Source organism: Suncus etruscus, chromosome 9 (genome assembly GCF_024139225.1).
Source record: "Suncus etruscus isolate mSunEtr1 chromosome 9, mSunEtr1.pri.cur, whole genome shotgun sequence".
Lineage (NCBI taxonomy): Eukaryota > Metazoa > Chordata > Mammalia > Eulipotyphla > Soricidae > Suncus > Suncus etruscus.
The window spans coordinates 16,101,513-16,115,281 of record NC_064856.1 but is presented as its reverse complement, the minus strand read 5'-3'; the positions used below and the strand labels follow the sequence as shown (position 1 = coordinate 16,115,281).

Sequence of the window (13,769 nt, the reverse complement as noted above, 5' to 3'; positions counted from 1 at the left end):
AGCAGAGCCAGGAGTAAGCCCTGAGAACTTCTGGTTTGCCCCCCACCTCAAATGTTCATATAACTGTCTAGTCCTGGTACCGTCCATTTTTCCCCTTCATATTATAAGGTTGAGCAAGATGATTTCAGTAATGTGGTTCTGTTGGAAATAAAAGAAATGAAAAGGGAAAAAAAAAACCTAGAAAGAATCGTCTAGGTCAGTGGTCAGCAAGCCGAGGCTCTCGACCCCCACATGAGGCTCTTTACACTTTTAATGTGGCTCTTCTGGCCACTCCAGGAATCAGGACTCTGCTCTTAGCCTCTGTCAGTGCACGTCCTGTGTGCAGCTCTGGTGTCTCCAAGAGTGTATGATGATACCAGTATCAACCCTAAATAAAGGTGTTTTCCAAACGTCATCCTTTCTTTTTTTTGGTTTTTGGGCCACACCCGGCGATGCTCAGGGGTTACTCCTGGCTGTCTGCTCAGAAACAGCTCCTGGCAGGCACGGGGGACCATATGGGACACCGGGATTCGAACCAACCACCTTTGGTCCTGAATCGGCTATTTGCAAGGCAAACGCAGCTGTGCTATCTCTCCGGGCCCACGTCATCCTTTCTTAAACCTCTTCTTTTGATATGTAAAAGCCCACTGTATATGTACTTTTATCTCTTTCTCTTGACCTGAAGCCTCCTGGTGTTGGGAATTAGTTTTAATAAAGAAAGAGGTGTTCTATAAAGGCTTATTGGGCTAGAAGCCGAGTACAAGGTAAAAGGCCATGGACTCCATGATCATCCTTTCCTGGCTAGCTTGGTTTATTATTTCTTTCCTGCTACCCTGCTTCTTCAGACCAGGTTGGGTGGGGTTTAGAAATACAGTGCCTGGAGTGATCTTAAAACACATATTTTATTTTGCACAAGAGTGGGCATCTTCCATGAAGGGATTCTCAACCCAGAGTTTTCTTTTCTGTGGATTCTCATGTTCAGAGTACTCATGATTAAATAGTGAGCTAATGCCCTTCAATGCTGTTTTTCATATTGATTATGACTTTCTGCATAATATAAGTGCCAATCGGAAATTTTTTGCAAGAGAGGAAACATTTCAATATCTCCTCAGACACAGCTATCCCAGAATCAGATTCTTTTTTGAACACATCCATCTTATGTCTCACTGTAAAAACTACTTGTGAAACTCCTCTGCAGAGAAATATTAAGTTCATAGAGAAAAGGAACAATGTCTGCCAAATACTTAGCTACCCATTCCTTGTCTAACTGGGGCTGTACAAAGTCAGAGTTCTGCTCTCACAGGAACTGCACTACTCCTTCCCTCTTGCCAACAAGGCGAGAGAGCACCCTTTCCCTGAACAGCCACTTCACTTCTTTATGGAGAAGATGCTAGTAGTGGGCATCTTACTCAAGGTGATGAATAGCCTGGATTTGATCACAATTGTGAATATCACAAATTATCTTTACTGTGTCATCTGTCACAGAGTTAGTTCAGCAGGGAGTTTTTTTTGAATCCAGTCTATCATACAATGAGTGGATACAATGTATGGGCGTGCAACTTCTGTTTCTTGTGACTACACAAAAACACTGAGCCATGCACAGTGCATCATCTGTACACACATCAACACATCATTTTTTTTTTTTTTTTTTGGTTTTTGGGCCACACCCAGTAACGCTCAGGGGTTACTCCTGGCTATGTGCTCAGAAGTTGCTCCTGGCTTGGGGGACCATATGGGACACCGGGGGATCGAACCGCGGTCCGTCCAAGGTTAGCGCAGGCAAGGCAGGCACCTTACCTTTAGCGCCACCGCCCGGCCCCAACACATCATATTATTATTCTGATTGAAATATATCAGGAGGAGAGGTGTAGACACAGAATAATCATTTGTGGCATATAAGAATAATAAATGGCAATATGGTAATAACATCTAGAGAAAATAGGGATGAGGGACAGGAGGACTAGTCCATGATAGGAAGCTTGCCATAAAAAGTGGTGAGTTCAGTTAGAATAGAGAAAGGTACATTTTTTGACGTTGATAGTTGGAACATATCACTCTGGACAAGAACTGGATGCTGAAAATGGATAAGTGACATGCATGGTACCCTTTAATTAACAATATTGCAAACCATGGTGTCATTAAGGAAATTTTGCAACCCTCAGTGTCATAAAGGAAAAGAGAGAGAAAAAAGCAAAATGCCTGCCCCTGATATAGGCAGAGGAGGGTGAAGGGGGAGGAAACAAGGGACATTGGTTATGGGGAAAGTGCACTGGTGAAGGGTAGTTACATTCTATAACTGAAACTCAAGTATGAATAATTTTGTAACAAATATGCTTAAATAAAAATTATTTTTAAAATGTTTCAGGCACTCTATCAAAATTTCTTTATGATATGATATCATATGCCTTTAACAAAGTGCCGTTTTTGTTTTTGTGTGTATTTTAGTTTGATTTCTTGCAGCACACACTAAAATGTCAATAGGTTTTTATTTCCTTTCAGTGAAATCACTACTTTTCTCTGGAACACTGTCCTTGCTTTTAAAGATTGTTAAAAGGTTTTTCTCTTTTACTTGTTTCGTCTCCATATTGTAGGGTTTCAAATTTCCAGCACATTTTGGTTATCAAGAGGAAACGTTTTGAAACGTTTTGCTTCCTTATTATCAGAAATCAAAGCATTTTTCCTCGAGAAAGGTGTTTACTATCCAGAATTAACAAACGATCAGCGGATTCAAAAACTGTATTTCATGGTGGATGTTACTTCACATCTAAATCAGCTTAATCATAAACTACAGGGGAAAGGAAACACAATTTTTTCGATGTTAGAAGAAGTTATTTTGTTTGAAAACAAATTATCTGTTTTTGCTCCAGATTTTGACAGAGAAACTTTGATTCACTTTCCAAGCCTGTTGAAACATCACCAAGAAAATAACTCTGATATTGACATTACCTATTTTAAAATAGCACTGTTAAATATGAGGGAAGCTTTTGTCAAGAGGTTTCAGAATTTCAGAAACAGCAAAGCCACGTTGGCCTTTGTTAAAAGACCTCTGGATGCCACTGTAACTGAATTAAATTTTTCTCCCTTTAAAATCAACATTGAGGGGCCGGCGAGGTGGCGCTAGAGGTAAGGTGTCTGCCTTGCAAGCGCTAGCCAAGGAAAGATAGCGACCACGGTTCAATCCCCTGGTGTCCCATATGGTCCCCCCAAGCCAGGGGCAATTTCTGAGCACTTAGCCAGGAGTAACCCCTGAGCATCAAACGGGTGTGGCCCAAAAAACAAACAAAAAAAATATTTAAAATCAACATTGGCAAAAGGGCCAGGAGAGATAGCACAGCGGTGTTTCCCTTGCAAGCAGCCGATCCAGGACCAAGGGTAGTTGGTTCGAATCCTGGTGTCCCATATGGTCCCCCGTGCCTGCCAGGAGCTATTTCTGAGCAGACAGCCAGGAGTGACCCCTGAGCACCGCCGGTGTGGCCCAAAAACCAAAAACAAACAAACACAACTGTGAGCTCGGAACTTAAATGTCTTTGTGCTAATTTAGAAAGATTGGGGGGCCGGGAGGTGGCGCAAGAGGTAAGGTGCCTGCCGTGCCTGCGCTAGCCTTGGACGGACTGCGGTTCGATCCCCCGGTGTCCCATATGGTCCCCCAAGCCAGGAGCGACTTCTGAGCGCATAGCCAGGAGTAACCCCTGAGCGTTACTGGGTGTGGCCCAAAAACCAAAAAAAAAAAAAAAAAGCAATTTAGAAAGATTGGAGAAACACAAATGTAAACTTAGTTCACAGCACAAGTGGTCTGCTTTGAAAGACCTGGAGAAGAAAGATATGTTGATTTTTTAACACCTGGAATAGTATTCCTGACTCATATAATATAATAATAATATAATAAAAAACTAGCGTTTGCAGTTCTATCCTTGTTCGGATCTACATATTTATGCGAACAATCATTTTCAAGCATGAATCTTATCACGAGTAAATTGAGAAATAGTCTCATCGATGAGAACCTGGAATCGTGCCTAAAATTAAAAACAACAACATATAAACCTGACTTACTCAAACTATCCAAGGAAATGCAAGGCCAATGTTCACATTAGTGGTTGTGGCTTTGTCAGTCATTGTCAGGATGTAATTTTCTCTACATTGTAAGGCAAATTTACGGAATTTAACGTTATTGGTTTTATTAGTTGTGTTATTTGTATCCTCTCGACCTATGTGGATACTTGCATACAGAATATTCTCAATAAAAACTTATTGAAACTAAAAACAGTGTACCATTCTATGTATTTTCGGTTTTAAAAATGTGGTTCTCGGGGCCGGAGAGATTGCATGAAGGTGGGGCGTTTGCCTTTCATGCAGAAGGATGGTGGTTCAAATCCCAGCATCCCATATGGTCGGTCTCCTGTGCCTGCCAGGGATGATTTCTGAGCATAGAGCCAGGAGTAACCCCTGAGTGCTGCTGGGTGTGACCCAAAAACAAAAACAAACAAACAAAAAATAGTGGCTCTCATGGGGCCGGAGAGATAGCATGGAAGTACAGTGTTTGCCTTGCATGCAGAAGGATGGTGGTTCAAATCCCGGCATCCCATATGGTCCCCCAAGCCTGCCAGGAGCGATTTCTGGGCTTTGAGCCAGTAGTAACCCCTGAGCGCTGTCAGGTGTGACCCAAAAACAAATAAAAAAAAATGTGGCTCTCAAAATAAATTTTAATCGTGGTTTTGGCGAGATTTGAAAAAATCAGTTGAAAAAAAAGATTGCCCATAACTCACTGGTCTAGGTGTTATAATTATCAAAACAACAAAACAAAACAAACAGTAAAAAAAAAAAAACAAAAAAAAAAAACAACCCCAAACCAGCAAAAAATATGAAACGCTTCACGAATTTGCGTGTCATCCTTGTACAGGGGCCATGCTAATCTTCTTTGTATTGTTCCAATCTTAGTATATGTGCTGCTGAAGCGAGCACCAGAGCTAAATTTTTATCTTTTTTGTTTATTTGTTTTGGGGTCCACACCAGTGGCATTCAGGGGTGACTAACTCTGTGCTCAGAAACAGCTCCTGGCAGGCTTGGGGACCATATGAGATGCTGGGGATCAAACTCAAGTAGGCTGTGTGCAAGGAAAACACAGTGCTATTGCTTCAGCCCCAATTTTTATCTTCTTTTTTATTTTTATTTTTTTTGACTACTTGAGGTCACACCCAATGTTGTTCCAAATATATTACCAACTCAGTGTACAGGTTCAAGTTATGGGTCATTCCTGGTGGTGCCTAGAATGGAACTAAGGATACCTATGCAAGAAAACCATGTTCTCTAGTCCTTTGAGTGATCTCCTGAACCGCTTTATCTTAATTTTATTCATTTACTAAGTAAGGCAAGATAGATTTTATTGAATAAAACTTAGACATGAAGAGAGAGAGAAGTACATGTTTAAGAGAGAATACAGGCTTCTCTAGAGTGGAAAAACAAAGATACAAAGAGACAAGCAAGTGAGATACATATTCAAGCAAGCCTTTATCTTGACTTTATACCAGTCTCCTTTTAAAATGGGATGAGGCAGGTGGTTTGAACTTATTACCACAAATTTCAACCAGCATCTCCAATTATCTCTTTTATGGTCTCTGATCTAATTAACTCTCGAAATATTGGTCTAACAAGAATCTACTTGTTGTGTTTATTAATTATCCTATAAATTGCTACCCATCTGGATTTCACTATCAGTAAAATGGCAATTTTAAAGTCTTTTTTCCTGGGAAGTAGGAGTGATAGTACAGTAAGCAGGGAGCTTACATTATACAAAACTGGTCCAAGTTTAATCCCTGGCACCGCATATTGTCCCCCCGTTACTGCCTGGAGTGATTCCTGAGTGTAAAACCAGAAAGAAGCCCTGAACATCACTGGATGTGGCTCAAAAACTAACTAACTGAAGTCTTCCTGCAATATAGGTTAGTCTTAGAGGATATGCTTTACAGGTATGAGGTCAAAGCTCTATCCCTGACACCAAGAAAAAAAAAATTTTTTTTTTTTTTTTTGGTTTTTGGGCCACACCCGGTGTTGCTCAGGGGTTACTCCAGGCTGTCTGCTCAGAAATAACTCCTGGCCCGGAGAGATAGCACAGCGGCGTTTGCCTTGCAAGCAGCCGATCCAGGACCAAAGGTGGTTGGTTTGAATCCCGGTGTCCCATATGGTCCCCCGTGCCTGCCAGGAGCTATTTCTGAGCAGACAGCCAGGAGTAACCCCTGAGCACCGCCGGGTGTGGCCAAAAAAAAGAAATAACTCCTGGCAGGCAAGAGGGACCATATGGGACACTGGGATTCCAACCAACCACCTTTGGTCCTGGATCGGCTGCTTGCAAGGCAAACGCCGCTGTGCTATCTCTCCGGGCACCAAGAAAAAAATTTTTATTTTCGGGGCCAGAGCAATAACACAGCGGGTAGTGCATTTGCCTTGCACACAGCCGACCTGGGTTCGATCCCTAGCATCCCATATGATTCCCTGAGCCTGCAGGAGTAATTTCTGCTCCTGGCAGGCTCAGGGGACCATATAGGATGCTGGGAATCAAACTTGGATCTGTCCTGGGTCAGCTGTGTGCAAGGCAAAAACATCTTACCACTATGCTATCTCTTCAGTCTCAGGAGTAATTTTTGAACACAGAGCCAGGAATAATCCCTGAGCACTGCCAGGTGTGGCCCAAAAACAAAACAAAAAAATTGTTTTCTATTATAAAAGCAGTATGTCAGTATATACTCTTGTTAGAAAAAATATGGAATTAAAAAATACAAAGGGGCCAGAGTGATGGCGCAGCAGTAGGGTATTTGCTTTGCAATGGCTGACTCAGGACAGATCGCGGTTTGATCCCCCGGCGTCCAATACCATCCCCCAAGCCAGAAGCATTTCTGAGCGCATACTCAGGAGTAACCCCTGAGTGTCACCGGGTGTGATGCCCCTCCCCCCAAAAGATATTTTACTCATAACCCTCCCATTAAAGATCATTTCCAGGGCAAAAGTAAGCTCCATGGACTAGTATGAACTTTGCACGCAGGAGCCCCAGGTTCAATCCCTAGCACTGTACAGTCCTCTGAGCACTAGCAGCACTGAGCTAAAAGTAGTCACTGAGCACCCAACTGTGCCACCAAAATAAAGATTATTACTGGCCTAGTGAAAAAATAGTCATGTGAGTCCCTCCTGCCTAGTAAGCATATCGTCATGAAAAGCACCAGTGTTCCACAAGTGCTAAGAACAATCCTCGCAGCTCTATCTTCTCTTTGAGTCCAGCAACTCAGTTGCCTGGGATCTGTGTTGCAAGCAATTTCTGGCTGCAATGCAGACAGTGTGTTGCATCACAAAAAAGGGTGCAATACCTGTGAAGAAAAATGTACAAGTGCAAAGATGTGCAAATATCCCCTGCAAGGAAGTGCAACCACCAATGAGCAAAACATAACCTGTGTGCCTTTTGGGGGTTAGTTTTGGGGCACAGGGTAACTCCTGGCTCTGCACTCAGGAATCATTCCAAGGTGGTGCTTGGGGAAACCATGAGATTGAACCCAGGTCAGCATGTGTAAGACAAGCACCCTGCCCACTATACCATCACTCCAGCCCTAACTTGTATGTTTACCTAAGACTGGGAAGCCCTACTTAGTATTGCGCAAGCCCTTCCAACTAAAGGCACACAAACTGGGTGAAGAGAGTACACTGGGTAGGGCAATTAGCTTGCATGTGGCATACCTGAGTTCAATCCCTGAGCACCACTGGGAGTGGCCCAAAGACAGAAAGAAAACAAAAAAAGGCACACAAATCTTGATGAGCACTGCAATAGTGCAAGCATCACAACTTAATGTCAATCCCCAACAAACATCAGTCAGGAGTGTGTGTGGGGCCTGATCTTTTAATAACAACAACATCATCACAATTACAGCAGAGAAAAGTTGGGGGGGGGGGGGAGAGAAACGGGAAAAAGAAATTACTGTTATCTATTTCAATTTTAGGTTTTTCCCATGTAAATTATTAAAATAAAAGGTGATTACCTGAAATTACTTTTCCAACCTCTTTGCATTATTCCTTATTTTAATTCTCTCATTTGAAAGCAGGGAACTTCGAAGTGTTAATTATTCAAATATGAGTCTTCTCAAGAACTGTTTTGGGAAGAGGTGGGATCAGAGACAGGAGAGTCTTTGCTTTGCAAGAAATCGACTTGGGGGGGCCGGAGAGACAGCACAGCAGCGGTTGCCTTGCAAGCAGCTGACCCAGGACCTACGATGGTTGTTTGGAATCCCGGCGTCCCATATTGTCCCCCGTGCCTGCCAGGGGCTATTTTTGAGCAAATAGCCAGAAGTAACCCCTGAGCACAACCAGGTGTGGCCCAAAAACCAAAAAAAAAAAAACCAAAAAAAAAAAAAAGAAATCAACTTGGGTTCATCCCCAGTACCACATATGGTCCCATGCGCCCTGCCAGAAATGATCCCAGAGCACAAAGCCAAGAGTAAGCCTTGAAAACAGCAGTGTGGTGCAAAAATAAGCAAACAAACAACTACAACCAAAAAAACTGTCAAGAGGGACCAGAGTGATAGCACAGTGGTAGGGCACTTGCCTTGCATGCTCCTGACGGATCATGTTCAATCCCAGGCTTCCCATATGGCGCCCCACCCCCACTCCCAAGCCTGCCAGTAGTGATTTCTGAGTGCAGAGCTAGGAGTAATCCCTGAGTGTGGCCAGGTGCGACCCCCCCAAAAAAAAAAAACAACAAACAAACAAACCCCAACAAACCCAAAACAAACAAACAAAAAAAAACCAACAACTGTCTAAAGAGCTTCAGGGATGGAAAGCAGGGAAGCCTAAATTGCCCTCAGATCCAGCATGATGGCATTAACCTTAATGTTCCCTTTATTTTTTAAGATGAAAAAAAAAAAAGGATATCTGTGCCAAGAAAAACACTCCATCACAGAACAAATTTAATGAGAAGGCTGCCCTTATCAGCTGGGCCAACACAGACTCAATGCAGGTCAGTAAATTGCCAGATGGGACTTGAGAACAGGCAAAAAGATGGAAGATGTTCACTTTTCACATTAGAGGAAATCTAGTGCTGTCTTCCAGAGATTCATTTCTTGCTCAGTTCTTGTACTAAGCTTCTGCCAACGATCTTATAACATCATAAGACACTAGAATCACATGGTGAAAAACTCCATCTCTCAATCCCTCGGCTACAAGACTGACTCCCTCCTGGGATGAGTGAGAGCTTACAGATAATTCGTTGGTGCAAATGATGCCCAGCAGGTCTCAACTAGTACTAAGGCTATTAATTGGGGGGGGGTTTGAGTCATACCTGGAGGGGCTCAGGAGTTACTTCTGGCTCTGCACTCAGAAGTCGCTCCTGGCAGGCTCAGGGGACCCAATATAGCTGGGATTCGAACCAGGGTCTGTCCTGTGTTGGTCATGTGCAAGGCAAATGCCTTACCTGTGCTATCGCTCCGGCTCCAGGCTATTAATATTTTTTAAAGACTAGGAGCTGGAAAAGATAGTACAGCAAGTAAGGCATTATGCCTTGCATGCAGCTGACCTAGGTTCAATCCTTGGTACCTCATATGGCTCCCAAAGTCTTCCAAAATGACTCCTGAGTGAAGAGCCAGGAGTAACCTCTGAGCACCGCTGGGCATGCCCCCCCCTCAGTTTTTTTTTTTTTAAATAATATAAAAGATAGAGGCCAGAAAGATAGTACAATAGTAGTGCTCTTGCATTTCAGGTGGCCAACCTAGGTTCAGTTTCCAGCATTCCATAACCAGGCATTGCCAGGTTTAATTCCTGAGTAACTTGAGTATTGCCTGGTGTGAAATAAATAAATAGAATAAATAAAAGGAATACATAATACATACATTCTTACTCCATGCCAGGAACTGTCATCTAAGCATTTTGTTGTTTATTCTTCACAGAAATCCTTTCAGCTGTAGTTCTTAATTTCTCTCTCTCTCTCTCTCTCTCTCCTCTTCTTCTTCTTCTCTCTCTCTCTCCTCTCTCTCTCCTCTCTCTCTTTCTCTCTCTCTCTCCCCTCTCTCCTCTCTCCTCTCTCTCTCTCCTCTTCTCCTTCTCCTTCTCCTTCTTCTTCTTCTTCTTCTTCTTCTTCTTCTTCTTCTTCTTCTTCTTCTTCTTCTTCTTCTTCTCCTTCTCTCTCTCTCTCTCTCTCTCTCTCTCTCTCCTCTCTCTCTCTCTCTCTCTCTCTCTCTCTCTCTCTCTCTCTCTCTCTCTCTCTCTCCCTCTCTCTCTCTCTCCCTCCCTCCCTCCCTCCCTCCAGGTCACACCCAGCAGTGCTCAGGGGTTTCTCCTGGCTCTGTGCTCAGAAATCACTCATGGCAGGCTCGGGGGACCATACGAGATGCCAGGAATTGGGAATTGAACCACCATTCATCCTGTGTTGGCCTTGTGCAAGGCAAATGCTACAGCTGTGCTATCTCTCTGGCCCCATAGATCTTAATTTCTTAACTTTACAGATGGAAAACTCATACAAGTGTCAATTTCAGCAGCATGGTTTTCCCCCTGAAACCTATCCTTTCATCAGTGTTCATTTCCCACCATTAATTTCCCAACTACCCTCCTGTCCCCCTATTCCCAGCCTGTTTCTGTGGCAGACACTTTTCTTCTTGCTCTTTTTTCCCTTTTTTCCTTTTAGGCACCGTGGTTTGCTATACTGTTACTGAAGGGTATGATGCTTATCACCTCACTTCTTTTTAATTCCCAGTTTTGTTCAGAGTGATCATCTCCAACTTCCAATAACACATTACTAAGTAGCAGAGCAAAAATATTAAAAACTTTGCTTTTCCCACTAGGTCACAGGGATACCAGAAGGGACTCCATCACTAGGACTGTGGCAAAAACGTGTCTCAAAGATTCCATATTATGGAACATACTCCTTGAAGTGAAGGTAATAGAAGCCTATCCCACTTCTATAAAACCAACAACTCCAACACCTTGAATGAAGATTTGACTCATTGTACCAGGAGAGAAAACTTTACCATCTCACTAGTTAATCAAGGAGAAGGAGAACACAGAATAAGCAGGGAAGGAAAATGAAATTCCAACTATTATTAGCTAGCTAGCTTAAGTTTCAGTGACATGCTATTTCTTCTTTGTAATAACCAAGAACAGTGTGCCTAAAACTGTGAGGCAATCACCTGGGAATCTTGTTTTAGGATCCCAGATATAATTAATCAGTCTTAATTATGGTAATCCAGCAACACATGACATTTGCTAGGAAGCAGAGATCATTTGGATTGAGGTAAAGAACCTCAATGCGGGCCCGGAGAGATAGCACAGCGGCGTTTGCCTTGCAAGCAGCCGATCCAGGACCAAAGGTGGTTGGTTCGAATCCCGGTGTCCCATATGATCCCCCGTGCCTGCCAGGAGCTATTTCTGAGCAGACAGCCAGGAGTAACCCCTGAGCACTGCCGGATGTGGCCCAAAAACTAAAAAAAAAAAAAAAAAAAAAGAACCTCAATGCGAGGCCTGAATATTAGCAACAATCCTAAACAGAGATAATGAGAATGAAGTAGAGAAATATTCACTTGCTATCATGTCTATTTTTAAAAAGGCTTTCCATAAATTAGATGGGATTTTAATTTTTCTTTTTGTTTTGTTGTTGGGTCACACCGGATGGTGCTCAGGAATCACTTGTGGCAATGCATGGGGGACCTGGGTTGACTACTTGAAAGTCAAAGCAAACGTATTACTCACTATACTATCACTTTGGATGTTTAAAAGATTGAACAGGGTCAGATAAATTATAAGAGGAATCACTAATAAGAGAAATATAGTTTAATAGTTTACTGCAGAAATTAGCATAAAGGAGACATGGGCCCTGCACACTGCTAAAATCACAAAGGAAAAAAAAGGGGGTCAGCAGGTAAGGTACTTGCCTTACATGTACTCTACCAGGGCTAACGTCAGCATCATATATGGTATCATCTGAGCCCACCAAGTCAGGGGTCTCAAACTCGCAGCCCGGGGGCCATTTGCGGCCCTCCGTACATTTTGTGGCCCTGCCCTAGAGGAGTCTTTTTTTGTCTTGTTTTGTTTCAGTTGTTTGGGTCACATCCCCCCAATGTTCAAGGCTTACTACTGACTTTGCACTCAAGGATCACCCGACTTTGCCTCCTGCGGCCCCCAGGTAAATTGAGTTTGAGACCCCTGTTCTTTTTTTTTGTTTGTTTTTGTTTTGGGTCACACCCGGCAGCGCCCAGGGGTTACTCCTGGCTTCATGCTCAGAAATTGCTCCTGGCAGGCTCGGGGGACCATATGGGACGCTGGGATTCGAACCGATGACTTTCTGCATGAAAGGCAAACGCCTTACCCTCCATGCTATCTCTCAGGCCCCGAGACCCCTGTTCTAAGTGCAGAACTAGGAGCCCTGAAAATTGGAGGGAGGGAAGGAGAGTGAGGAGGAGAGGGACTTCAAGGGAGAAAGGGACAGAGATAGTGATAGACCTGTATCTTTATATACATCTATAAAATATATAAATATATATAAAATTACAGAAGATAGTTGTGAAGATAGCAAGGTTAGAAAAGAGGTTCTGCTAAGGTTTCTAGTTAAAGGGTTATATACAGTACAATGCCATAAATGGAAGCAGAAGAGCTGAGAAGAAACTGGTTTAAATACAAAATTTGTTTCATTGCAAGTTGGGCTCAAAGAAATTACACCCAATGGGGGCCGGAGAGATATCATGGAGGTAGAGCGTTTGCCTTTCAGGCGGAAGGTCATTGGTTCGAATCCCAGCATCTAAGCCTGGAGCCAGGAGTAACCCCTGAGGGCTGCCGGGTGTGACCCAAAAACCAAAAACCAAAAAAAAAAAAAAAAAAAAAGAAAAGAAAAGAAAAGAAAAGAAAAAAAAAGAAATTAAACCCAAAGCTAGAGTGATAATATAGCAGTAAGGCACTTGCCTTGTATGCAACCAACCCAGGTTTGATTCCTGGCATCCCATATGGTGTTCCAATCCCTGCCAAAAACAATTCCTGAGTACAGAGACAAGAGTAATCAAACCCTGAGCATCAAATAGTGTGGCCCCAAAACCGAGATACACACACACACATACACAGAACGAGAGAGAGAGAGAGAGAGAGAGAGAGAGAGAGAGAGAGAGTGAGAGAGAGAGAGAGAGATATGAAACCCAAGCCAGAGTAGCAGTGAGAATAATGAGAAAAATAGTGAAAATAGTATAGATGCTTACCAAACTACAGATAAGAAATTGTGGAGTCACTATACACTCTTCTGAAAGATAGCTCAAAGTCCCTGGTGGAAAAGAAAGCAACAGATGAAGAAGAAAATATTGAGAGCTACAAGAAAAGGCAGAAGGGCCCGGAGAGATAGCACAGCAGCGTTTGCCTTACAAGAAAAGGCAGAAATACTATGTCAAAGAAATAAAGGAAAAAGAGATTTAGATGCTGGGGAAAGAAAATTATAAAGGCTGAAGAGGGAGGACCAAGACAACAGGAACTGTTATTTTTAGACAGTGAAAGACAATGACATTAAAATCTAAGAGAAATGAGGTTCAGTTCTATGTCGCTCACTTTTCACATATATAGAAATTGACATTTCTAAGTTGAAATACAAGCAAAAAAGTTATAAGTAGGACTAATAGACAATGTTGCTCTTTACACTCAGAGATTCCACAGTGAGTCTTTAAAGATCAACAAGACTACTTACTGACCTTTAATTTTTGTACCAAAACTGAAACAGAAATTAGAAAAAAATGTAGAGGGGGCCCGAGAGATAGCATGGAGGTAAGGCGTTTACCTTTCATGCAGAAGGTCATCGG

General features: G+C 42.7%; 1 protein-coding gene and 1 non-coding gene across 2 annotated transcripts in view; both read right to left on the bottom strand.

Annotated features, from left to right (window-relative positions):
* Positions 1-13,769, bottom strand: part of NDRG3 (NDRG family member 3) — a 96,731-nt gene that overhangs the window by 69,278 nt on the left and 13,684 nt on the right. The window lies entirely within an intron of this gene.
* On the bottom strand, positions 4,832-4,938 carry LOC126019730 (U6 spliceosomal RNA). Its single transcript, XR_007499355.1, has one exon. It is a non-coding gene; the product is annotated as a U6 spliceosomal RNA (small nuclear RNA).